The 24162-nt window shown below is 39.7% G+C and overlaps 1 long non-coding RNA gene across 1 annotated transcript in view; it reads right to left on the bottom strand.

Annotated features, from left to right (window-relative positions):
- The window catches only part of LOC142140071 (uncharacterized), a 55735-nt gene that overhangs the window by 14989 nt on the left and 16584 nt on the right, over positions 1–24162 (bottom strand). Inside the window, exon 2 of the long non-coding RNA XR_012688285.1 lies at positions 8839–8942. This is a non-coding gene — a long non-coding RNA (uncharacterized LOC142140071). The remainder of the gene's footprint in view (positions 1–8838; positions 8943–24162) is intronic.

Below are 24162 nucleotides of genomic sequence, written 5' to 3'. Positions count from 1 at the left end.
TGGAGCAAAGATGAGACAATTATTTTCATCAACAAAAGAAGATTCATCTTAAAAGTAGAGATGCTCATTGACCCCAGTGAACTGGTTTTGGTTTTGGATCTGGATTCACTTCGTGTTTTGGTTTTTGCAAAACCATCCTTGTGTGTTTTGCTTTTGGATTTTTTAGAAAAAATCCTAAAATATGCTAAAATCACATAATTTTGCATTTTTTTTTGTTCCTACATTTTTATTAACCTCAACAACACTAATTTCAAGTCATTTGCAGTCAATTTTGACCACCTCACAGGTCACAATATTATTTTCATATACTTTCGGACAAATACTGCAGCGACGTGGCTGGATGGTAAGCGACAGAGCAATGACACAAACACATGGCAGTTCCTAGCACATCTAGGACACATTGGCACACAGCAGTGCCAGAAAAGATAAATGGGGGTTCGCCCTCCCTCCCACCCTCTGTGATGTTGGATCTTAAAAAGGAATCCAAAACTCGCGAGATCCGAGATCTGACGACGTCACAATGACGTTTTGCCTCGTTTTCAATTCCGAGGGCGCGCGACAGTACCGAGCTGATTCGGCTCGGTACTTGGATCCCCTAAGTTCGGGGGTGTTCGGTTTTCACAGAACCGAGCCTGAGCATCTCTACTTAAAAGGAGCATGCTTGACTTGCATCCGCACTCCCTTACTGAACTGTCAAAGTCGAATAATTGGATGAAAGTATATTGATTAATATTGTTTTACCATGCGATTGTATCCAGTACGCCACGTGTCATGATGCAATCGCACGATAAATAACGCACGTATACACTTACACTTACACATTCACTTATATATAGTTCATATTTATTAAGGTTCCAATCCACATTTATTTATTAGTAAAATGTATTAGATTGTTTATTTATGTATAAATAATACTGTAGTTAAGGTATTTATGGTTCAGGTGTTTTAAAAGGTAATGAGTTTGGTCTTATTTTAGAGCTTATTTCACCAGCATTAACCCGGTGTGGACAGAGTAGCGATCGCATCTAGCGATCGCAAGATACAAGCAATATGAGATTAATACTCAAAAGTACTTTTGTGTGAGTCAGTTTGAACTGGTCATTCAGAGTGAAAACATGTAAACAATGGGTTGGGGGATGTTGCTCCTCACCCTTTGTAAAGATCAAATGAACTGACCTATAATTTGCAAGGAACTGGAATATCTTTAACCCTGGACCAATTAAGACCTCACTAAGTGTTATCTGTACACTCTATACAATCATGCTGGCCTTTGTTCTGTCTCTCTTTGATCCTGGCAACTTGAGAGCATGGCTGTATTCACTGAGCCTGGATGAACACTATAAGGAAGATGTAATATATTCGGTGATTTTATACTTTCCTGCTTTATTTTAACATCTTTAATGTGTAACAATGGCTTGCTGTAAAATCCCACTATATTTTGCAATTAAATATTTTTGTGCGTTGGAACCACAACAATCGCATTGGACAATTTTTTATTGGCAAGCGATAAAATAACTTCAATAGTACTGCACTCAAGCATTATTACTTGTGGTCCATCAGATAAATCTAAATTAGGCCCACACTGTTTATTACATTACTCACAAAATCTTAATTTGGAAAATTCCACACACTTATTTATAATCTTTTTAATACATTTCACATATTATTTGTACAATTTTATTTCTATTGACTCTAATCATCTAGTTTTATCTTTTCAGTTATTGACTGATTAATTTACTACATATTGAGATTCCCGTCTCTAGATCGCCTAATTAATATTCCCTGATTATTTATGATCATCCTTCTTGTCATATAACTTTATTATGCTTTATTGTTATGGTTCAACTTTTAACTGTGCTTCTATCCTCTAAATGTACAATTCAAATCATGTAACTAGATATTACATTTTTTTGCACTCAATTACAGAGATCAAGATTAGGAAATCACTAAGATATTGTATTATCTAGATTTAAATAGAATGAGGGGACAGGGGAATGAGGAAAGAGTATATAGGGAAAAGATGAGGAGAAAGAAAAATCTTATTTTTCCACCTTTTCCATTTTAATATTCTGCCATTAATTTGTTTGGACTAATGCTGTCTAAACATTAAGTGGTTTCTCATATACAGTATTATTATGCAAATCATAAGGTACATATAATATTGAAAGCAATAAAATTCAAACACCTGCATTCATATAACATTTGTTTAAGTACCATTTATTTAACTACCAAGTATACCTTTATTTCCAATTTTCATGCTTGTGATAGTTATTTATGTACAGACTCTTGATACCAACAAAAGATATTTTTGTTTATATAACTATGGCACATCTATTTTAGTTGTGATGTATCATTCACAATATACAATTGTTCTATATTACTCCCATACAACATAGGGAGTAATCAGGAATATAATTGCACACAATTGATGAACAATTAATATAACAATGGTTAAGATTCCTACAAAGGACCAATTTGGCAGAGCTGTGTTGAAAAATGAGACAAGTAGTCACAGACATACATTCAATAAATGTAATAGTTAAGGGATTTGGGGGCAGCACAATGGTGTAGTGGTTAGCACTTCTGCCTTACAGCACTGGGGTCATGAGTTCAATTCCCGACCATGGCCTTATCTGTAAGGAGTTTGTATGTTCTCCCCGTGTTTGCGTGGGTTTCCTCCGGGTGCTCCGGTTTCCTCCCACACTCTAAAAACATACTGGTAGGTTAATTGGCTGCTAACAAATTTGACCCTAGTCTGTGTGTGTGTCTGTCTGCCTGTCTCTGTCCATTTGGCTCTGTCTGTCTGTGTGTGTGTTAGGGAATTTAGACTGTAAGCCCTAATGATGTGAGTGAGTTCTCTGTACAGGACTGCGGAATTAGTGGCGCTATATAGGTAAATGGTAATAATAATAATAGTTCCTGAGAACATCATCCATCATTAGCGCAAGATAACCTATAAAATAAAGTAAGCAAAAACTAAAAAATATACTGGTAGGTTAATTGGTTGCTAACAAATTGACCCTAGTCTGTGTCTGTTTTTCTTTGTGTGTTAGGAATTTAGACTGTAAGCCCCAATGGGGCAAGGAATGATGTCAGTGAGTTCTCTGTACAGCGCTACAGAATTAGTGGCGCTATATAAATAAATGGTGATGATGATGATGATTTTGGATCGAGTGCCTCACTTTGCTATGTGACTGCACCTGCTATACAAAAGAATGGGCAATATATTGATGTATTACCCTCTCAACTCTAAATGGACCAAAAGTCTGTATACACTAATCTAACTGCAGCTTGGGTGGAACAGACTCGTTAATTATTTTCTTTAATGATTTATTTTATTTAGTAGGTGTATATAAATGACATAATTACTAACTGATTTCTCCAAAGTTAATACTATTAATTTGAAGTTGGATATATATGCAAAATATTTAAGATGCATCCAAGAGTAAACATATCAATAGTTACATCCAACTAAAATGCCTAAGGTAACATGTTTGATTTGAACTAAGTCTCGCTTTACTAAACTATTAACCTTAAAGGAGTTTATTACTTTTACATGTTGATGCACTACTATTTATATGCTATTGTTATTGTTTATTTATATCTCTCTTCTTCTCCCTCACTATTTACAGTTGTGGCCAAAATATTGGCATCCTTGCAGGTTTTTCTAATAATTCACCTTTTCCAGAAAACTATTGAAATAAAATATATTTTGGTATTTATTTGATTTGAAGTATAATAAAAAATTTATTTTTTTTATTAAGTTACAGCTTATTTTGCACAAAAATCCTTAAATGAGACAGACAAACTTATCGGCACCTTTTAGAAGTAGTTACAAATAATGAGATTTCAAGCAGGGGATTCTCTTTCCCTTTGGAACTGAAAAAAATAAATCACTCACTTCTTTCTCCAGTTTGAAGTTCTACCCAGTGGCGCACGCAGGGGGGGTTTCTGGGTCTCCAGAAACCCCCCCCCCCTCTGCTAAAAAGTGCCCTACAAGTGCCCTACTGTAGTATACAGCAGCCGCGGCGCTGTCTAAGAAGCGTCCGCGGCGGTCTCTTTGTGAAAAGAAAAGACAAGTTACCTTTTGATGAGACTATATTTCACCTGACTCTTGTGAGTACCCCACCATAGGGGGTGTCTACATATAAGAGAAGATCTTCTGTGTCTATTGTACTATTTATTTTTGTTGTTATATATATTAATTGGACTGTATTACACTATATTGTCCTTTTTTTCTCTGTTCCATGATCACATGAATACTTGTGAGAAATAAGAATCGGAGGGTGGTCATCACTAAATTTAAGTATTATTTTTATTATTTATTTAGAAAGAATATTTAGAAGCGCCTGTAGGTCTTCATATTATTGTAATTTGTCTATGAATTGTTGGGAAGTTGTGTATATTCCCTTTGAATTCCAGCAGCGGCTGTTAAAAGTGAAGCGCTATTTGGATTTCACATTCCGTTTTTACATTGTAGTATTTAACTTATGTGCAAAACAGAATACTTATTTGCACCCCTTGCATGTAACATGGTTTTGTCCAGGAGACCGAAATAAGAAGTATCTTAAGTTAAGATCCTTACTGAATCAGGCCCAAGACTCTGAACTGTTCTGAAGTGGCCAGCAATGAGTTAAAAACTGTCACTCACCGGAGTGTGAGTGCCTCCACTCTGGTACGTGGTTCTCCTTCTTTCCCACTCACACCTATGTGGAACCGCGGCCGTCCGCCATCCTGTCGCACTGGGCATGCGCAGGTCCCTTTAACAACTACACCTGACCACTAATGTGATTGATGGATCAATCACCCCTCCCTACTTAAGGCGCCTGCAGCCTTAGGTAGTGGCCTGATCTTGAAGTCTCACTCCCAGTGAACTTCTATAGGTGTGTGCAGTTTCCAAACTGCTTCCAGCTCTACTCCTGTGTGCAGTTTCCAAACTGCTTCCAGCTCTACTCCTGTGTGCAGTTTCCAAACTGCTTCCAGCTCTACTCCTGTGTGCAGTTTCCAAGCTGCTTCCAGCTCTACTCCTGTGTGCAGTTTCCAAACTGCTTCCAGCTCTACTCATGCTTCAGCTTCCACGCTGCTCCCTGCTCAACTCAGCGGCGGTTCCCATACCGCTACAACGCTTCACTTCTCAGCTGATTCCGGATCTACACAACTGGGTATGCTCTATTGACTATTGACTATTGCCTATTGCTCGCATACCAGTTGTATCCATTGTTGTTTGCTGCACAGAGTACAAGTACCCATATAGACTGTGTTCTGCATTGCTTCATTTAGGACAAGCTTTCACTCAAGCTACGATATCTCCTCACGCTACTACTTAGCGTTATTGTGCATATCTGCTGTGACCAGCTTCTCCTCACTGCAAGGCATCTACTCCATACAGACTATTCATTGTGCCTTCCATCTCTGCCTCACAAGACATTGCTCTACTCGCGCTGTTTCCATACAGCCACAGTTTGCCTTTCAACTTCACTCTCCTGCACCTGGACAAGTCCTCATTCCTTCTCACAGCAGTGGTACAACTTGCTGCACGCAGACCACTGACTTCCCTGCTACCTACCCGCACCTGGACAAGTCCTCCTATCACAGCGGTGGTACAACTTGCTATACGCAGACCACTGACTCTCCTATTACCTACCTACACCTGGACCAGACTCCTCACCATAGCGGTGGTACAACTTTCTGAACGCAGACCACCGACTACCCTGCTACCTACCTGCACCAGTACTATTCTTCCCATCACCACAGTGGTACAACTTGCTGTACGCAGACCACTGACTCTTCCTCTACCTACCATCACCTATCCACGTCTACTCCTCGTGTCTACATTATCTTCAGCCTCCAGTTCAATGCTCCAAAACACTGACTTTCCTCTAACCATAGCTGCAAGTCGCTGACTTCCTCAGACTATCTCTACTCTCCTGCTGTTGTGTTGCTCCAATCATTCACCTGCCTGCTTTGAGGTGCGTGCCATAACCCCGCCTCTCTAGCAGAGTTCCATCTGGTGAAACTCGGGTAAGCAACTCCTAGTGCCCGTGACAAAAACTAAATCCATTGACCACCTGTGGGACGATCTGAGAACAGCAGTTAGGAGAAAGCAGCCTTCAAATCTGGGAGAACGGGAGCAGTTTGCACCCTTCATAGTTCGTGATTTGAGCCTGTGAGGCTTATTGCAGATTATACAAAGGGAAAGCCCCAAATTTCCACTTCAACCCATAAAAGAGAAATGGTTTCTCAGATCTACTGCAAGAAACAAATGTTTAAGATCGAAAGGTTGAATAAACAAAAGCATTCAAAAGAGTATATATTGTAGTAATTAATACTGAGAAAGTGAGTAATATTTAGCAGTGAAAAGAGGCTCAGTAATATTAAAGAAAAGATATAAAAGTAATTATTTCTATTCAGAAAATCATATCTTAGAAGATACACAATAATTGCAACGCAAAACATTTTATTCCAAGATTTCAGGAAAAGCAATAATAAAGTGAATTATATTTCTTCTAATAAAGCCTTTTTTTTTTTCTAATAAAGCATTTCAGATATAATGTTCAAAAAAATGAAACAAAAAAGAATAAAAAGCAATTTAAAGCACTACATCTGGATGAATTATCATGTCTAATACTTCTACTCTAAAATTAATTAAAGAGAAATGGAGAATCCTAATTCACAAGTGACATTAGTATTTGTACAAAGTATTATTTTTATTCATACCAGTAATATCTTATGTCTGTACTGTACAACTAGTTCAGAGAACCATATTTTGTTTGACCCACATTTTGTGTGTAGATTTATATCAGAGTATTTCTTTAAATGTTTAAACATTACTGCAGTCAAGGCTTCAAAAATATTAAATGGCTAATCAATTCCTAGGGCCTGATTCATTAAGGAAAGTAAAGCAAAAAAATGAGTAACTTTGAACCTTGGCAAAACCATGTTGCAATGCAAGGGGTGCAAATGAGTTCATTATTTTGCACATAAGATAAATACTGTCTGTTTTTTCATGTAGCACACAAATACCTGATAGCTTTATTTTAACACTGAAATTTAAAGTTGATCTCGGACATGCCCCACCCCAACTATAAATCTATCCCTACATTTTAAATGTACCTCCCCCTCCAATGCAACATGGTTTTGCCACGTGCAAAGTTACTAATTTTGTTTGCTTTACTTTCCTTAATGAATCAGGCCCCTATAGTTTACTAGTTTCCATTGCCCCCTCTATGCTGATGACATCTAAATCTACCTCTCCTCCCCTGCGACCAACCAAAGCTCTCACCAATTCTGTTATCTCCCACTTTGACTACTGTAACCTCTTCCTGCCTGGCCTCCCTCTCTCTCCGGAACACACACACACCCCAATGGCAAGACTTCCCGTAGCTCCACTTCCACCTCCCTGGTCTCCCAATACTTACACTGGCTACTTGTTTCCTACAGAATCCAATTCAAATAGCTACAAAACCCTCAGCCAATCCTCCTTCCCTACATGGCTCATCTCCAACTGTCATCTAAGCTCCGTCATTGATTAACTTCTTCTCCCCACTGACAACCATTTCTCAAAACGTGACCCATGCTGTTCCCAACCTAAAAGCATATACACTTAAAACATATATATTGATGTGGATTAAAAGTATCTTCATGTGGATGCCTTTCCATGTTTATTTTAAGTTGATCGCAGCATGAATTTTTTGTGTGCATTTGGATTCAAATATATCTAATTCTAAATTATTTTATTTATACTTCTTGAACATTCTTAGTTTTTTTCTATATTTTGTATATTGGGCTTCTGTGTTTTATTTACTATGCTTTATTTCCCTACTGTATGGCACTGTGTAATTCTGACACCTACTAAATAAATAAATAAAATACTGTAAGCCTTACGAAAACTGTCTGAAAGGATGCTGCTGTTCTTACAGCAGTAAATTTTATATCTCTATCTTCGACAAGGAGTTAAAATAACATCATTGACTAATGGCTTCCTAGAGTTTGATTCATGCACTGAATCAGCCATGAACTAATAAAAGGTCACAGCTTTCTTACAGCAGATGTCAGCAATGAATGCCTTTCCTACAGGTTTCATCTAAGGATCCAAAGACAAATGGCAGTGTTTGTAGCATAACCTGCAGTGCCTATTAAAAGAAACAGTTCAGATGTGCATGAAAGAGATATAAAATCAGGTTGTCAAAGAATAGAACACAAAAAACTACAGGTATAAATAGAGTTCTCCCCATAATAGTGTAGACAATCTAACATTTCGAAGAGTAACTTTGCCATGTATTTAAAAATTGCCCATTCAGCACGGCTGACTCACTATGTAATACCCACTGGGTCTTACACTGATTTAATGTGTTTGGTAAAAACATCAGCACACAACTTTTCTCATGCCTACGAATCCTGCATATACATATTATTATTCATCATCATCATCATCATTTATTTATATAGCGCCAACATATTCCGTAGCGCTTTACAATTGGGGACAAACATAATAAACTAATAAACAAACTGGGTAAAGCAGACAAAGAGGTGAGAAGGTCCTGCTCGCAAGCTTACAATTAATGGGACAATGGGAGATTGACACATGAGGTTAAGTTTACATTTTGCATTTTGCCCCAGCCAGACTGCAAAGGTAAAAGTGACTCATAAGCTTAATGATCCCGTCACACAACAATGTTGGTCAGGGGGTAGTTGTCTTGTGTGAAATTGTGTAACAGGCTAAAGGTAGCGAGGTTAAGAGGGTGGCTGAGGAATATTATAAGCTTGTCTGAAGAGGTAGGTTATTATTGTTGTTGTTGATTTCTATATAGGCCCCGGAATTTTTGTTTCTGCACCTACCCGTCAAGTTTAAATAACACATTAATGCCAGATGGTTCCCTTTGTGAAGATGCCGATCACACACCCAAAAAAACAGCTATGGCTACACAAAATAGATCGGTGACCTGTAAGACAAAACAGAAGGAAGAGTCAATAACTTAATCAATACTACTGGTAATAAATTTCCAGATTGATACTCATTTATTTATTAACAGTTATGCCCGGACTTTACAGAGAAAATGTAATCATTCATATCAGTGTCTGCTCCAGTGGAGCTTACCATCTATATTCCCTACTACACAGACACACATGTAAGCTAGGGTTAGTTTTTATCAGAAGCCAATTAACCTTCTAGTAGGTCTTTGGAGTGTGGGAGGAAGCCCAGAGCACCCGAAAGAATCCTTACATAGGACCCAGCTCGGAATCAAACCCATGACCCCAGCATTGTGAACCAACAGTTCTAACTATGGTGTAACTCATTACAACAGTACACACTTCCTACTCATTCCTGTGGGCTGACCTCTGAGAACCAGCTGAGAACGACTAGCCTGCTACCTGCAATGATCATATGCAGCTACCATGACTGCATTCAGTTGTTACAAATAAAATCTATCAGTTTTATTCTCTGACCAGTGAGGGATTAATTGTCCAAGTCTGTTGTTATTTGCAATGCCCCCCTCAATACTTCCAAAATAAAATGTTTATTACACCATTTATCATGTTCCCCTAACCTTCCTTCTGGTTGGCATTTGTACCAACAATTGGAGTTCCGAAAGAGTTTGAGCAAAGATAGAGAAAACTTATTTTGTAAACTCTAAAGTGGACTTGCGATTTTTTTTTGTGTTCAAAACATTCATTCCTATCCATAAAACTACATAACCAGGGGCCATCTTTCATTTTAAATTTAATCTAAGTCTGCTCTTTCCCTCTTATTTGCATCCTAGATCACAATTGATTACCAGACAAGAAATAAGAAGGAACATCCTCTTTCAAAAAAAGTGTCTTTTTTGTTAGATCTTAACGTTAAAAGATATTTTGTATCTAAAACAAATATTATTTAGTAAAACCAAAAAGAGAGCCCCTGTTGAATTTGCAGCTGTGGGAATGAGGCAGTGTGATCTGCGTCCCTCCCCTCTCCTATCTACTTCACTGTTATGTATTTCCCGCTGATCAAAAACAATCAGCAGGCAATAATTAAACAGGAACACCTACATTTTAGAGGCCTTTAAAAACATGGGTGCCTATAAGTATTTGTGAGCCTGCTTCCTTAACAGGCATTTAAATTGCTCTTTGCCTAGGTGGCGTGTGCTCAAGGGCGGCGTGACAACAAGATGTATGCACATATGTTACAATGCCACCATCGGCAAAGTCTCCTGTGGCAGGAAAGAATAGTCATCGAACAAGGGGCAGGAAAGAAAAGTCATTGATCACGGGGCAGGAAAGAAAACTCATCGATCACAGTAGGCAGTGACCAGTGGTATTTCTAGTAAAAACTTTCAAGGTGAGTGGGACTCCCCCTTCGTAGTTTTAGGAGGTATGTAGGTGGCATTTAGCAGCCAAGGGTTAAAAAGGAAATGTTGTCAGGTTATCTCATATTATCTTATTGCTTTAGTAAATACTACCTTGTGCACTATGTAGTTATAAAAAAAGAGATTCCACCCATGATCCCGTTTTCCCAGTAAAGAGCATTTAATATAGTGCGATCCTTATGTTCTTTATTCTTTATGCAACTGCACAGCAGGAGAACTGTGAGGTATAGAGGAAGCCAGTCTGGGTGCCAGCTCTATATGCTGACAGCCAAGCTGGCCTTCCGAATCAAGCTTTTAGACTCACTGATAGTGTAACATCTAGGAAAACATACATTTGGCACAAAATCAAATATATGTGCTCGCTTTCAGATGATGGTAGCTGCAGACGTACGTCTAAATTATGGCTATAGGTATGTACTAATGGGAAGAGTCCTGTAGTACAATGCAGTAGATGATTTGTATAACCAAACATCATTACATTTATTTATCTATACAAGACAAAAGTTACCAGCAATCTTACTGTTAACACAATGGGTTTGATTCTTTAAGATAAGTAAAGCAAAAAAAAAAGTGTAACTTTGCACCTTGGCAAAACCATGTTGCATTGGAGGGGGAGCTAAATTTAAAATGCGAGGACAGACTTATAGTTGGGGTAGAGCATGTCCTAGAACAACTTTAAATGTCAGTGTACAAATGAAACTATCAATTATTTGTGTGCTAGATGAAGAAACAGACAATATTTATCTTACGTGCAAAATAATTAACTAATATGCACCCCTGGCATTGTAACATGGTCCAGGAGAAATCTTACTCATTTTTTTGCCTTATTTTCCTTAATGAATCAGTCCCAATATATTCATCCTGGTAACCTCAAACCTGCAAAACAATCACCCAACAAGATTGACTGTAGTTATGTGGTTAGATAAAAAGTATCAAAGTATACAATAAAAGTGTGCATGGTCGCTGATTATATTTTATGGAAACAAGCCTTTGACAAAGAACTAAAGCTTCCAAGGCTTCTACAAATCATGCACTGACTGTTTAACCTATATTAGGATCCATCTCTGGTGACCAGCTTAGCTAAAACTATATTTTAAACTAAAAGAGCCTGCATATTAAGTTACAATGTCAGCAATCCCTACTGCTTTGAACTTGAATTAACCTAATGCTTACATACACGCTGCAACAAACATTTCTAGAATCCCTTGATTAAATAATGCTTGCCTTTATTGATTCTACCTAGACTGTCAACAGCACATTACAAGCTAAATTTAGACATTTGTTTGGGGAGTAGCGTTATATAAATGGGAGTCATATTCCTTTGAGGTATTATTTATTACTTGACATACCAGTGTAATAAGCTCTTGGAAGTGTACTGCATCAGTGCAGAGAGAATTACATTTAAAAAGCCATTATATCTGTCACCATGGAAACAATACTTTAACAATGTAATGAAATGAACTGATACCCGCAAGCTTACGTTTTATATGGCTTTTGATAGAACATTGACATTACCCTTTTCTTTCACAAGTTCTTAAAATTGTTCTAGCAAAAAAAAACAACAAAAAAAAAAAACTTACTTAGACAAAATGGAAGAAAGTTTTTACTAAGTTCTATAAGCATAACTTCTACATCAAAATAACTCTAATAACTTTCTGATAGTCAGTGATTTCATATTGCACATGTATCTTTAGGTTTATAATATATTGGAGGTCACTTATGATGTACACCTTGGCTTTTGTGACCGTGCATCAATGTTATACCCATCGCACTTAGGAGACGTCTATACAAACTAAACATGCACCTCAATTTTCGAATCAGAATTTTTATGGGGAGGCACATTGTGCACATACGTAATCGTCACTTTAAAGTCTAACCTCCAGGCCCTGTAATACCATTCCTTTTAGTTAAATATTTGCATTTGTTTACTAAAAGACCGCTTGCATTAGCCTTATTTGTGATTTAAGTGAATGGAGACTGGTCATCAGGACTTTTTATTACATATGTCACTTCTGTGTATATGAATCTCTATTACATTGCAGTCAGTGTTCCTATATATGCACTTGTTGATTGGACCCGAGCTAAATACTATAGCTGGGAGTTACCTGGACTTCCCTTCATCATCCAGCCTATCATAAGCGGGAAATGCTTATGATTGGCTGTCCAGTGAAGAAGAGTCCTGAGGATCATTTTTTTATTGGGACTTTAGGGGTTTGTTTGTATGTTTTTCCCATTTGTATTATCATGGAGTGAGAAATAAGGAAGACAATATTTATTTTTTAATAGTTAATTAGCTGGTGAGCAAAGTTTTTGGGCAATCTTTTATTCATTTATTTTATACTTTTAAATTTGTGCATTTTTAAAAAACATTATTGGTGTAATGAGCAAGAGAAACCAAGATACGAGGAAGGCAGTGTGGATGCTTCCTCAGGAGATTGAATCCTGATAAAACAGAGTTTCTTATGATAGTAGCTTAACATCAAACAACAAGATTGCAGCTGGGCCAACCAACTGGAAATAAACTTGGAAGTTTGGAGTTACAAAACTCTGATCATGCCCATACTATTGGTGTTGTACTTGATATTGGCTTGAAATTTAACTTCAGATGTTAGTCATGATCAGACATTCCCTCATCTGAACAACATAGCCAGGATTTGATTCCCTCAGTAGATTATCCCAAACTCAGACATGCATTTGTGTCCTCACACTTGGACTACTGCTATGTATTCTACTTGGGTCTCAGAACAAGCCGGGTCAGAAACAATCAGGAGCATAAACAGTACCAAATGACTGAAGAGAAGTCAGGAACAGTCCGGGTCAGAATCCACATAGATTAGATTAGGGATGAGCGCGCTCGGATTTCTGAAATCCGAGCCCACCCGAACGTTGCGGATCCGAGTTGGATCCGAGACAGATCCGGGTATTGGCGCCAAATTCAAAAGTGAAACTGAGGCTCTGACTCATAATCCCGTTGTCGGATCTCGCGATACTCGGATCCTATAAATTCCCCGCTAGTCGCCGCCATCTTCACTCGGGCATTGATCAGGGTAGAGGGAGGGTGTGTTAGGTGGTCCTCTGTGCTGTTTAGTTCTGTGCTGTTTAGTTCTGTGCTGTTTAGTTCTGTGCTGTTTAGTTCTGTGCTGTTTAGTGCTGTGCTGTGCTGTGCTGTGCTGTGCTGTGCTGTGCTGTGTTCTGCAGTATCAGTCCAGTGGTGCTGTGTGCTGTGCTCTGTCCTTCTGAGGTCAGTGGTGCTGCTGGGTCCTGTGCTGTGTCCTGTTCAGTCCAGTGGTGCTGTGTCCTGTGCTCTGTGCTTCTAAGGGCATAGTTATTTCCCCAATATTCCCCTGTGTTTAAAAAATAAAAAAAATTTTTTTTTATAAAATACCAAAAACTACTTTAATATTTTTTAATTACCACAAAATTTTCACAACCAATCCTGCAGTATAAGCCCATTGGTACTGCAATATTACCAAGTTCACACATTCAGCAGTAAAAGTCCAGTGGTACTGCAATATTACAAAGTTTACACATTCTGCAGTATCAGTCCAGTGGTGCTGTGTCCTGTGCTCTGTCCTGCTGAGTTCCGTAGTGCTGCTGGGTCCTGTGCCGTGTCCTGTTCAGTCCAGTGGTGCTGTGTCCTGTGCTCTGTGCTTCTAAGGGCATAGTTATTTCCCCATTATTCCCAAGTTTGTAAAAAATAAAAAAAAAGTAAAAAAAAATAAAAAATTAAAAAAAAAAAAAAAAATATAATAATTATAACCAAATTTGCAAAACCAATCCAGCATTATAAGTCCATTGGTACTGCAATATTACCAAGTTCACACATTCAGCAGTAAAAGTCCAGTGGTACTGCAATATTACAAAGTTTACACATTCTGCAGTATCAGTCCAGTGGTGCTGTGTCCTGTGCTCTGTCCTGCTGAGTTCCGTAGTGCTGCTGGGTCCTGTGCCGTGTCCTGTTCAGTCCAGTGGTGCTGTGTCCTGTGCTCTGTGCTTCTAAGGGCATAGTTATTTCCCCATTATTCCCAAGTTTGTAAAAAATAAAAAAAAAGTAAAAAAAAATAAAAAATTAAAAAAAAAAATAAATATATAATAATTATAACCAAATTTGCAAAACCAATCCAGCATTATAAGTCCATTGGTACTGCAATATTACCAAGTTCACACATTCTGCAGTATCTTGTGCTACATATAATGGAGAGCAAAAATTTGGAGGATAAAGTAGGGAAAGATCAAGACCCACTTCCTCCTAATGCTGAAGCTGCTGCCACTAGTCATGACATAGACGATGAAATGCCATCAACGTCGTCTGGCAAGCACGATGCCCAATCTCCTAGTACAGGGCATGTAAAATCCAAAAAGCCCAAGTTCTCAAAAAACAGCAAAAAAAGAAACTTAAAATCATCTGAGGAGAAACGTAAAGTTGGCAATATGCCAATTACGACAAGTAGTGGCAAGGAACGGCTTAGGCCCTGTCCCGTGTTCATGACTAGTGGTCCAACTTCACCCAAGGATCAAAGCCCTCCTCCCCCCCCCTACAAAAAATTTAAGAGAGTTATGCTGTCAGCAACAACAACAAAACAGCAAAGAACTCTGCCTTCTAAACAGATGACATCACAAATCCCCAAGGCGAGTCCAAGGGTGTTGTTGGTTGTGAACCCTGACCTTCCCATCACTGTACGGGAAGAGGTGACTCCATCCAGCATTTGCAGCACGCCCTCTGCATATGCTGGAAGGATCACCCACAGTCCAGTTACAGATTTGGCTAATGAAGGTGTGAATGTTGTGCACTGGGAGGAGGATATTGATGTAGCTGGCGCTGAGGAGGATGTTGATGATTATGATGCAGACAGATACCAAATTGCATTTCTCAATTTCTATTTATATTCTAGATTATATAACGGCTGAAAAGTTTTCTGTTTTACTCCTAGTGGAGAGGGGATCTGATGCAGACAGATACCAAACTGCCTTTGTCCATTTCTTTGTATATTTGAATTGCTAGTTCTACAGTCTATGCAGGCTGCTTTATTTATATTCAACTACAAGTGTAGGGCGGGGGGGGGGGCATAGATAGCCACCAAAGTAACGTGGTCCATTTAATTTCACTTTCTAGCTCCACAGTCTGTGCAGCCTGCTTTTTTTTATCTTCAAAGTATTTATATTTACAAGCCTTGCAATCTAAATTAACTAGAGGTAGTGACGTGGTAGAACTCCAAAAGGCAGTTTGGAAGCCCCTGTACAAACTGGCTCTATTTTTTAACTGAGTTGTCCCCCCTCCAGTGTGTACTCGGAAAGAGTTTTTAGTGCAGCGGGGAACCTGGTCAGTGAGCGGCGAAGGAGGTTGCTTCCTCACAACGTTGAAAAAATGATGTTTATAAAAATGAATAATCAATTCCTCAATGAAGTACAGCACTGCCCTCCAGACAGTACAGAGGGACTGTGGTTGTGGAGTCCAGCGGGGACGAATTGATAATGTGTGAGGAGGAGGAAGTACACACTGTAGGGGGAGAGGAATCAGAGGTTGAGGATAAGGACGACATCTTTCCTCAGTAGAGCCTGTTTAGTTTGTACAGGGAGAGATGAATTGTTTTATTGGTGTGGGGGCCCAAACAAACCAATCATTTCAGCCACAGTTGTTTGGTAGGCCCTGTCGCTGAAATGATTGGTTTGTTAAAGTGTGCATGTCCTATTTCAACAACATAAGGGTGGGTGGGAGGGCCCAAGGACAATTCCATCTTGCACCTTTTTTTTTGGCATTATGTGACCATTCAACAGTCGTTTGCCATGTTCAAAAAGTAAAAGAAAATGCCAACAAATTCAATAAATTAAATCAAAAGTTAAATGCCCTGTCATTATTTAAAACAAGAGGTTTTGACGTGCTAGAATTAGTGTAGTGTTAAGATGTTATAAACACTACACTTGGAAATTGGAGGAGGTAATGTGGCCCCGGTATCAAATTGGGTACCGGGGCCACCCCACTATGCAGTCCAGATACTTGTTTGGTGGAATTCCGACACGTGGAGGGTTTTTAAATTATATTGTGGCCTCGGTACCAAATTGTGTACCGGGGCCACCACACTACGCAGTCAAGATACTTGTTTGGTGGAATTCAGACCAGTTGAGGGTTTTATTATTATATTGTGTGGACCACTCTATCTATACCACACTACAACTCTATACCACTCTATTTCCTACTTTAATTCTATTTAATTCTATTTCCTACTTTAATTCTATTACTAATTAATTAACATAAAGAGGAACAAAAAAAACCAATTTTACCAAAAGTATAATATGACTTAGACTTACAAACACTACACTTGAAAGATCGTGCCTTTAAATGAAAAAGTAAGTCTTCATTGCACGACTATGTGCAACAGGGACAGTTTTTTTCTTTACAAAGTCAACTAATAACACTTGGACCCTGTCTGTCTTTAACATACTTAATGGGATCTCAATGACGAATTGTCTGTAGCATGTTTGGAGGAGGTATTGTGGCCCCGGTATCAAGTTGGGTACCGGGGCCACCCCACTACGCAGTCCAGATACTTGTTTGGTGGAATTCTGACACGTGGAGGGTGTATTTATTTTATTGTGGCCCCGGTATCAAGTTGGGTACCGGGGCCACCCCACTACGCAGTCCAGATACTTGTTTGGTGGAATTCTGACACGTGGAGGGTGTATTTATTTTACTGTGGCCCCGGTATCAAGTTGGGTACCGGGGCCACCCCACTACGCAGTCCAGATACTTGTTTGGTGGAATTCTGACACGTGGAGGGTGTATTTATTTTATTGTGGCCCCGGTATCAAGTTGGGTACCGGGGCCACCCCACTACGCAGTCCAGATACTTGTTTGGTGGAATTCTGACACGTGGAGGGTGTATTTATTTTATTGTGGCCCCGGTATCAAGTTGGGTACCGGGGCCACCCCACTACGCAGTCCAGATACTTGTTTGGTGGAATTCTGACACGTGGAGGGTGTATTTATTTAATTGTGGCCCCGGTATCAAGTTGGGTACCGGGGCCACCCCACTACGTAGTCCAGATACTTGTTTGGTGAAATTCTGACACGTGGAGGGTGTATTTATTTTATTGTGGCCCCGGTACCAAATTGTGTACCGGGGCCACCACACTACGCAGTCAAGATAGATAGATGCGTATCATAGATAAAGTACATTCAGTGGTGTGGGGCAAATTGAAAAATATTCAAAATGCACTGACATTATCAAAAACAAGAGGTTGTCACACGCTAAAACTCCAACATGTATATGATGGAGAGGATGGAGGAGCAGCCGTATGTGTAGTGTAATGCAGACCTGTTGAAGGTTTTTTATATATTTTATTGTGGTGCCCAGTGCCCACTCCTCTACGCAGTCCAGGTACATTTATTGGTGCGATTCATAAAAGTTCAGGGTTTTTAATATATTGTGGTGACCCACTCCTCTACGCAGTCCAGGTACATTTATTGGTGCGAATCAAACAAGTTGATGGTTTTCTTATTATATATATTGTGGTGATCCACTCCTCTACGCAGTCCAGGTACATTTATTGGTGCGATTCATAAAAGTTCAGGGTTTTTAATATATTGTGGTGACCCACTCCTCTACGCAGTCCAGGTACATTTATTGGTGCGATTCATAAAAGTTCAGGGTTTTTAAGATATTGTGGTGACCCACTCCTCTACGCAGTCCAGGTACATTTATTGGTGCGATTCATAAAAGTTCAGGGTTTTTAATATATTGTGGTGACCCACTCCTCTACGCAGTCCAGGTACATTTATTGGTGCGATTCATAAAAGTTCAGGGTTTTTAAGATATTGTGGTGACCCACTCCTCTACGCAGTCCAGGTACATTTATTGGTGCGATTCATAAAAGTTCAGGGTTTTTAATATATTGTGGCGACCCACTCCTCTACGCAGTCCAGGTACATTTATTGGTGCGATTCATAAAAGTTCAGGGTTTTTAAGATATTGTGGTGACCCACTCCTCTACGCAGTCCAGGTACATTTATTGGTGCGATTCATAAAAGTTCAGGGTTTTTAAGATATTGTGGTGACCCACTCCTCTACGCAGTCCAGGTACATTTATTGGTGCGATTCATAAAAGTTCAGGGTTTTTAATATATTGTGGTGACCCACTCCTCTACGCAGTCCAGGTACATTTATTGGTGCGAATCAAACAAGTTGATGGTTTTCTTATTATATATATTGTGGTGACCCACTCCTCTACGCAGTCCAGGTACATTTATTGGTGCGATTCATAAAAGTTCAGGGTTTTTAATATATTGTGGTGACCCACTCCTCTACGCAGTCCAGGTACATTTATTGGTGCGATTCATAAAAGTTCAGGGTTTTTAATATATTGTGGTGACCCACTCCTCTACGCAGTCCAGGTACAATTATTGGTGCGAATCATAAAAGTTCAGGGTTTTTAATATATATTGTGGTGACCCACTCCTCTACGCAGTCCAGAAAGATACCTTGTTGCAACGTTTTGGACTAATAACTATATTGTGAGGTGTTCAGAATACACTGTAAATTAGTGGAAATGCTTGTTATTGAATGTTATTGAGGTTAATAATAGCCTAGGAGTGAAAATAAGCCCAAAAACTTGATTTTTAAACTTTTTATGTTTTTTTCAAAAAAAATCCGAATCCAATACCTTAAATCCGAACCGAGACCTTTCGTCAAGTGTTTTGCGAGACAAATCCGAACCTCAAAAATAACGAAAATCCGGATCCAAAACACAAAACACGAGACCTCAAAAGTCGCCGGTGCACATCCCTAGATTTGATAAAAGTACAGGAATGCTGGAGTAAAGCTTTGGAGCCTAATATTCCGCCACAGGCCTTTGCACAGAGCAGATTTAAATAGCTAAGCTGATGAGCAGGGCGGTTCTCGGGCCGGAGCACATGACCACAGGTTCAGAGATCTTAAAGGGCAATGCGCCTTCTGTTGTAGAGTTGGATTGTGGCACAGGGTGGAAGAGTAGAGGGAGCGTGCTGGACAGCGGGTTTGAAAAGTAACAGCCGAACTCTGACTTGTGACACTAGTACAGTCCACATGGCACCTACTCTTGAAATCTAAAGACTTACCAGTTTATTTAAACATTTCATTAATAGCCTGTTATTTTCTAAAAAACAAAATGCATGCTTAGCTCTCTTCTGTACTATTTTAATCCTTTATATATTTAGTTTGGATCATGTGTTTTTTAAGCACTTTTGAGTCCTATTGAGAGAAATTTCCTATTTTAATAAAATTATTATGATTAATTATTATTATTATTATTATTATTATTATTATTAATAATAATTCCACCAAAAGGAGGGGCATCCTAAATTTTTTAGAGGGAGCATCTCTCAAGCAATTGGTGAGACAGCCCAATAGCAAAGAAGCAATATTAGGCTTATTACTTACAAATGGTGACATATCACATGTAAATATGGGGGTGAACATAGGATCCACTGAAGATCAAGCAGTATGGTATAGTTTAAAGACAGCGACTGACTCAAACCACACAAAAACACTGACTTTGAAGAATGGAAAAAATGGAATTGTTTCTTTGGGAAGTTAGAAGCACTTGAATAGAGGAACAGTGGATTGTAGTCCCGCTGCACAGAAATGAAAAATAAGAAGAGGCTGGCAACTAAAGACCAGTGAGCCTGACATTACTGGTGGGGAAATTACTGAAATCACAACTGAAAAAAGGAATTTTAGAATATTTCAAATCCAGTAGCTTAAAACTTGCCAAACTGCATGGGTTTTTTAAGTCTTTCTGGGTAAGTTTTGTGCTGTAGGCCATGCACCATTTTAGTTGTCCTTCTTTGTACAGTATCTAATGTATTTATATCCTTCTGGAGATATGGCCTCCAGAATTGAACACAGTATACTAGATGAGGCCGTACCAATGACCTATACAGTGGCATTATTACTTCTTTCTTTCTGCAACTGATTTCTCTCCCTATGCAACCAAGCATCCAACTTGCCTTTCTCATTGCTTTGCTAAATTGCTTACCTGCCTTTAAGTCACCTGGAATAGTAATTTCTAGATCCCTTTCCTTTTCAGTAGTTTCAATTATAGTGTTATTAATACTATATTTAGTCTTTGGGTTTTTGAGACCCAAGTGCATAATTTTGCATTTTTTGGGCATTAAACTGTAGTTGCCACCCTCTTGACCATTCCTCTAGTCTACCTAGATCATCAATCATTTGTTTTACCCCTCCTGGTGAGTCTACCCTGTTGCATATCTTTGTTTCATCTGCAAAAAGGCATACTTTCCCTTCAATGCCATTTGCAATGTCACCAATAAAGATATTAAAAGCACTGGTCCAAGTATAGATTCTTAGGGAACTCCACTAGTAACCTTTCCATCCGGTGAATGCACTCCATTTACTATATGTTATAGGATCCTGGGACCCGCCATAATAATGATACAATACCTTTGATCTTATTAATAACCAATCTCGTTAATTATTGGGATATAATGCAATTTGCGTCTTTTTCGCTATTTTAGTCACGTCGAATAATACGCACCCGTGACATCTCAGATCTAATTTAGAGGCATTATTTCACTCAACCTTTTGAGGTTTCGCCTAATACCATGGCAACCCAAAAACAAGGTGTCCCAGTTGTTATGCTTGCGCATGACAACTAGAAATCCGTAGACGCGATTCCTGTGTTTGACAAGGCTATATATAAATACATACACATATATATATATATATATATATATATACACACATACATATATACATACATATATATACACACACATCTCGCCTAAATATTCCACAAATATTTCACATTTATGTGTTAATCGCTAAATAAATACCAATCTATCATTTACCTCACTATAATGCATTATCTATATAAACATCCATTCATCCTATTGATTACAGTTATCTAAACATACAAAACAGGCATAAGGATACAAGTCTTTTACTTTACAACATAAATGCATACATACAATTACAGATAATACATTATAGATTAAACAGACAATGCTACAACTTCAGAAGTAAGTACATAATATCCTATTCTGTGGTGTGTGTGTGTGTGTGTGTGTGTGTGTGTGTGTGTGTATGTGTGTATATTTACTAGTGTATATGCTGTAAGAGAAATGTATAGGAGTGAGTATTTCATCAGTATTGCTCATTCGTGTTGTGAGTGTATATAGAGACAGAGAATGAATGTGTGTTAAGGATGCATTGTGTATGCCATGTGCTCTTGAAACAAGATGAGGAGGATGGAAATTCATTGTAATGCAATTAGCAAACATTCCTGAAAGTATATGTGAAAAGGCTAAAGCTCCAGAGAGTTAATTCATATAGTTAAGCGTTACAGATATAGCTTACTGGTATGTCTCCAGGGTTCCAGGTGTGGGAGAGGTTCCAAGTATGTGTGTGTGTGGAGTGATGGAATGAGAGTGATATGTTTTTCTCAATGGCTTATAAACCTTTACCCATAATGCATTGCTTCAGATGGGAGGGCTTGACCTCTGCCACACCCCCGCAACTAGATACGGCCTGTATGACTCAAAGCCTTCTGTTTCCTATCTAGCACATGGTGCTAACAAAGAACTTACTGTGGAGCCATAACAGCAGTGAAATGCTAGTGTCCATTATGCGTGGCTCAAGCTCCGCCCACCGCGACTGCGTCATCAGTGGCGATATAGGAGCTCCTTCACACTATAACTCTCTGTTTTCAATCCTGCAAACAAGATTGTATCCATTCAGCCATCTTAGAATTCAATCCCTACTTTTTGACTGGATGACTGTCACTCACCGGACCGTGAGTGCCTCTGCGCTGGTGCGTGGTTCTCTATCCTTCCTGCCGGCGCCTGTCCTGAGCCACGGCCGTCCGCCATCTTGATGGACTGCGCATGCGCAGCATCCATGAACTCTTATGACCTTGATTTTAACCTAATTGGTGGATCAATCACCTCTCCCTATTTAAGGCACCTGTGGCTATGGTATCGTTGCCTGATCTTGAGTCTCATTCCCTGTGAGTCTCTGAAGGTGTCTCCTGTGTCCTGCTCATATCTTCAGTTTCCTGCTGGATTACCTGCTCTGCTCATCGGCGGTTCCCATACCCGCTACTGACTCCTGTGTCCTGCTCGTGTCTTCAGCTGTCTGCTGGATTACCTGCTCTGCTCACCTGCGGTTCCCATACCCGCTACAGTCTCTCAGCTCTCCTGCTGTGCCTGCATATCCTCGTTGGACAAGCTTCTCTACTCAGCAGCGGTATGCATACTTGTTATTGACTATCAGCTGTTATCCTGCATATCCGCTTTGGACAAGCTTCTCTACTCAGCAGCGGTATCCATACCCGCTATAGACTATTAGCCGTTACGCTGCATATCTTTTTGAACAAGCTTCTCTACTCAACAGCGATATGCATACTTGTTATTGACTATCAGTTGTTATCCTGCATATCCGCTTTGGACAAGCCTCTCTCCTCAGCAGCGGTGTACATACCCGCTATAGACTATTAGCTGTGACGCTGCATATCTGTTTGCGAGTAGCTCCTCTGCTCTCCAATTGTATTTATACAGTTATAGACTTTTATCACTCCTCCACTTATCCGCACCTGGACAAGTCCTCACCTCATCACAGCAGTGGTACAACTTGCTATACGCAGACCACTGACTCTCCCGCGATCTACCTACACCTGGACAAGTCTTCCCTTCACAGCAGTGGTACAACTTGCTATACGCAGACCACTGACTCTCCTGCTACCACCTACCTGCACCTGGACAAGTCTTCCCTTCACAGCAGTGGTACAACTGGCTATACGCAGACCACTGACTCTCCCGCTACCTACCTGCACCTGGACAAGTCTTCTCATCACAGCAGTGGTACAACTTGCTATACGCAGACCACTGACTCTCCCGCTACCTACCTGCACCTGGACAAGTCTTCCTTTCACAGCAGTGGTACAACTTGCTATCCGCAGACCACTGACTCTCATGTTACCTTCCTTCACCGGTTCACGTCCACTCTACTCTCCTACCAGTACAGCTGCAAGTCACTGACTCTCCTACCAGTATAGCTGCAAGTCACTGACTCTCATCTATTCCATTGGCATTCTCTCTCCATCTGCTGTTATATACGTTCCTACTATTCACCCTACTGCCAGAGGACCGCTGTGTAAACCCTGCACCTCTGGTAAGCATTATCAACTGGTGAATCCTGGGCAGAACTCCTAGTGCCCGTGACAGTAAGATCAGGCATGACAGACCTAGGATCGGAACCAACAGCTAAAGAGATGCTGTAGTATCTGGTTACTCGGATTGAACAACAAGATGTTCGACAGCAACAGTTATTCCAATGTTGTCAGGCTCTAGCCTCCCGAGGAATCCCTGCGCAAAATGTAGCAGCTACTGTTGATCCTCCAGTACCTTCTTCTTCTTCCCCAGTGCAATCCCAGGTGTCTACCGTTTCCACGCTACACCTGCCTACTCCCTTTAAGTATGATAGAGACCCGAAAACCTGTAGGGGTTTTCTTAACCAATGTTCCATTCATTTCGAACTTCAACCTCACAACTTTTCTACTCATCGTTCTAAAGTGGCCTATCTCATCTCTTTGTTTTCCGGACAGGCTCTCGCATGGGCCTCCTCTCTGTGGGAAAGAAATGACCCTTTATTGGAAGATAGTGCCATGTTAATTCTATGTTTCGAAGAATTTTTGACGAACCTGGTCGTGTTATCTCTGCGGCTTTCAGTATTCTCCGACTACGCCAAGGATCCCGGTCAGTAGCCCAGTACGTCATCCAATTTCGGATTCTTGCCTCCGAGCTCCAATGGAACACTGAGGCGCT

This window comes from Mixophyes fleayi, chromosome 2 (assembly GCF_038048845.1).
Source record: "Mixophyes fleayi isolate aMixFle1 chromosome 2, aMixFle1.hap1, whole genome shotgun sequence".
Classification (NCBI taxonomy): domain Eukaryota; kingdom Metazoa; phylum Chordata; class Amphibia; order Anura; family Limnodynastidae; genus Mixophyes; species Mixophyes fleayi.
Note: the sequence above shows the minus strand (reverse complement) of the source record. Positions and strands in the feature narration are given on the sequence as shown.